This window comes from Mus caroli, chromosome 1, assembly GCF_900094665.2.
Source record: "Mus caroli chromosome 1, CAROLI_EIJ_v1.1, whole genome shotgun sequence".
NCBI lineage: Eukaryota > Metazoa > Chordata > Mammalia > Rodentia > Muridae > Mus > Mus caroli.
The window spans coordinates 57,608,005-57,612,687 of record NC_034570.1 but is presented as its reverse complement, the minus strand read 5'-3'; positions in this window follow the sequence as shown (position 1 = coordinate 57,612,687).

The following is a 4,683-nucleotide window of genomic DNA, read 5'->3' as shown; positions in this document are numbered from 1 at the left end:
AATTTCTTATAGTAGTATCTCCATGTTATACCGCCAGGCTTTCTTGGCAAGTAGGTATGCCAGGGATAGAAAGTGGCATGTGCAAAAGTCAAGATGGTATGTTAGAAACCTGCCTTCCGAATCTCTTTCTTTCCCTCCTGCATCCTGGAAGACCATCAGTGGTAGGACCTGGACATGGAGCTAGTTCGCTTAGAGGAGAGCTGGCATTCATGACTGCACAGCAAGAACATGGAAGAACTATGAGTCATCAGCCCACCTCTAGATGACCTCTAGATGATGGCAAGAAAGGAAAACTTCTCTTGTGTTTGAGCCCCTGGTACCTTGGTCACAGTTACTTCTGCTGAACTTATACATGACTTGAATATCCAGATGGAGGTACTGAACACTGAAATTCTATCCCAGCTCCTACGTGTACACATTTCCACCACTTATTCAGATCTTGTTGAAATGCGCTCTCCTCATGGGGGTGTGCTGATAGATGGCCTTCCCAGAGTTCCTCTAGCAGGAAACTGGATCCTTCTCTGTTGACTGCCCATGGTTATTAATCTGTACTTTCCTTACTGAATAGAATATTTTCATTATGAATGAAATTCTTTCCCCTTTCTTAACTTTTCTACCAAATTATAATATCCCACAGGGAAGAGTCTCATCCTTGTTCTGACCCATCGTGTCCTGTAGGATTTCTTTTATTGAGTAGATCTTTGCATTTTATGTTACATCGGTGATGTTCCTAACTAGGGGGCTTTGAATTGTCATTCTTCTTTTTTCCCATCATAAGTTTTACAAGAGGAAACTGTTTAACTCATCATACACAATAAGTAAGCATATTTCATCTTTTCTTCGTGAAAACATCTATCCCTTTCAAGTAAGTACTCATGGAATGTGCCTGCAACCTTCCCCTGGGAAGGCCTTGCTAGCCACCCTGGCTCCACACCTGTTTGCTTCAGCTTTAAGAAAAGGGTTAAAATTCCTATTCGGACAGTGAAGTATTTCAAAAAACAGATCCCCCTCAGCATAGACACTCTCTCCTTGTCCTACTGGTTGACAATAGTACCAGCAGCATCCAGATTTTATCTGGCAAGTGATTCTATCCTGGGGGAGGGGGTTGGGGGTCTGTTGCCCTGTTTGCTCACTTTCTTGTGTCATATTCCTATAGTCTATAGTCTCCTGGGCCCAGGAAGGGACTCAAAGTATGAATCACCATATTGTGATTCTGGCTCTGGCCTTGCTAGAATGGTCATTTCCAGGAAGGTGCCTGGAATCTGCAACTTTGAGCTTTATTCTCTACACAGATGACCCAGGGTATGGAATCTGGGGCCTGAAGTACCTGGGCTCTCCTCCCTGCCCTGCTACTGACTTAAGCTCTTGCATTGTCTGTGTAGACTAAGAAGTTCTGCATGGATCAAAAGTGATGTCATGAAGGTGCTTGATAAAAGGGAGGCATTAGCTTAATGGGTGGAGGCTCAGGAAGGTTGTCTTGTTCCCAGACCCTGATCTATCCACATGCACATAAGTGTGAGCACACACACACATGCACACACATGCATATGAACGCATGTATACGTGGGGTGGGGGGTGGGGGTGGAAAGTGAAACTCCCTGAGAAAATATTTGTCCATTTTTGGAGACTTCTCCTGGGATTGTGAGGTACAGTGGCAGAAGCAAGAGAATGAAAGGCAAGTTGGAAATGTTAAACATTTCAGTATGATTAGAGTATTGTGATTTTTAACTTTCTTTTTTCAGATTTTACTTGTTTTCCAAATCAAAACTTTCCACATGTTCTTTTTTATATTTAATAAGGAAATAAATTGCTTTAAACAACTAGAAGTTGTCCCTTCCTGCCGTGTTTTGAGAGTTTTGCATCTCTTGGGTCAAGTAAACTTTCCTTATTTCACTGATGTAGAAAACAAGGGGGCCCAGGGTTAACAAGGTCAACAGACACATCCCTATATCCAAGAGGCATTGAAAGTCAGCAATAGCAAGAAAGACTTTATCAACGGGGATCTAGTTGGGTACTGGAGGATACTGTATAACAGACATGCCTACAGTGGTTATAGATGTAGTTCAGGGCTCTTCACCTGGTACCCTGTCCCCAAGACTGGAAGCAAGGCCAGATTTGCATACTCACAGGACAACTAACTACAAAAGGCCACACATGGACATGCTATTTTAAGATTACTTGTTTTCTAAGGACCAGCAGGCTATGTGAAGACCATTCCATCTGGACCATCTTGATTCACAGATTTGTGTGTGTGTGTGTGTATGTATACATAAATGTATATGTATATATATATATATATATATATATATATATATATATATGTATATATATATATGAGTGAATTTTTATATATGTGAATGAATGTATATAAATATATACATGACTGAACACTATTACAGGAAGGGGTTATTGAATAATCTGGGTTCTAGCTGTGCTAAGAAAATGAATGGAAAGGACAATAGGAGGCTCATTTTCCATTGAGTGACATTGGCTGCATCTGAAATTAGCTGGTTTCTTCACTGCAAGGTGCTTGCTCACCAGCAAGGCTCAACCACCCCCATCGGTTTGGGGGTTTTGGTTCCCCTCAGTTCAGGGTTGGTAACTGAGTCTCCTGTAAACCTCAAGCTCTGTGATCCTTGCAGAGTAACACTTCATCTACATAGAAAAAGCACTTAACACCGCTGTGTGTCCATGTCTAAATGAGAGGTGTGTGCCATTCACCACTTCTATGAGTTAGTGATCTTATGCAGTGATCTTACCTTTTCCCTTGGGATAATAGAGGACTTCCTGCTGTGACCTACAATCCATGCGGCTTTTTTCTGTCTTCATCTGAAGACCAAGAACTGAAGAGGCAACTTTGCTCCAGGCTCATTTACCCCCTGAAGGCCAGAAGCTATTTAAAATACCAGAGAACTCTGAAGGACTCTCTGTCATTCAAGATGCGGAGGTGTTTGTTTGTTTATAAGTTGGTTTTATTTTGTCAGTTTTGAAGGACTGCTTTATCATGTCAATCATGACTTTCAATGATAAGAATATCATTGAAATATCTTTCACTTAAAAGACATTTCTCTACAAGTGGACTCAGGTGTCCTTATAGCTGCACCACATCATAGATGTATATACACAACCATCTGGAAAGAGGCTGGCCCCAGATCCTAGAACAGCTATTCTGTACGACAGGGACCATGGTATTGCCTTTGTTTTCAGGAGTCACATGTGTGCCTACAGACTTGTTATAGGCAGGGAGCCAGACCTGCTAATATGTTTCTTTAAAGGTTAAGGAAGGGTAATCTTCCCTCCGAGGCATAACAGAGAGACAAGTCCTAATTTTCATTGGCGGAAAGTATGGCTGCCCTTAGAAAATGATGTTGACCTTTTATTAACAGGAAGACTTACTAAGTGGTGCTTTAACCGTTTGTGATTCTTCTCCCCCGCCTTCATTCCTGATTGAGCTTAGCCAGAATCTTTATGGGAAGAAAAAATGCTGCCAGGTTCACAGATCAGGCGCAGCGGTTGTCTTTTTGTCCCAAGCAGAGTAGGGAGGTTCATAACGAGCACCTTAGTGAGGAACTATTCGAAAATATAAAGTTCTAACAGTGGCAAAACAAGACACCCAGGAATTTATGGGAGAACTTTCCCACTAAAATGTTGTTGACTGTAACATCATGGGGACAACCCTTTGCTCAAATACCACCTCCTTTTTGAAACCCTTCAAATCCCAAGAGCAGGAACAAAGCCGCCCTCCTCTCTTCCCCTGCTGAATGAATTAAGTCCCATTAGGTCACATTTTGTTCACAAACTAGAGAGTCATCCCTGTGTATGTAGGCTCTGAAGCAGTACTAGACTCTTGATATGCTGCCTCAAAAACAGTATAACCTAAAGGGCAGCAGATCAGAAAATTCAGATCATTCGACCAGGTGTGGTGGCACACCCCTTTAAAACAGTGCTCTGGTGGCAGAGGCCACAGATCTCTGTGAGTTCGAGGCCAGTCTGGTCTACAGCGCTACTTCCATCCAGGACAGCCAGGGCTAGACAGAGAAGAAGCCTTGTCTTGGAAAGAAAGATTGCTTGAGATCATTCCTTTAAAGTCAACTATAAATGGCACCGTGCTTACTTTCTTAAGTATGCTATTTAAGTGTTTCTGCATTTCCTTTATTACATGAAATTACACAGTAACAAAAGAATTACAGAAAAATGGATGTAAAATTTGAGGAGATTATTCAGACTTGGTAGCATAGGCTCCTTTAGGGGAACTCTAAGATGACTAAGGCAAGATGAGAGACAGTTAGACTTGACAATCAAGCCGGTGAGGTCATGAGCTTAGCAGCTCACAGGTTCATTACCGAGTCTGGAAAGTTCCCTGCAGGAAATGAAGAAGGCTGCAAGACTTTCGTGATGACAGCAGTGTAGACAGCACCTACGTGTGTCTGTCTGTGCTGTGTCTCACAGATAACTGAGGCATGGCCCTAGGGTGCAGGGAAGAGATGGTGAAGATGTTCACCATGAGGAATATAAAGGGTTGGTTAATTTTATATGAGCTATCAGGGTCCCTTACTTTAAATGCTTTTGATGATGTAATGTATATAACCAGATGATGTTGCTGTCTCCTCCTCCTTTCATCTCCTCTCTCCTTCTCCCTACCTCCTTCCCCTTCCTCATGTGCGCAAGCACACACTTTCATTG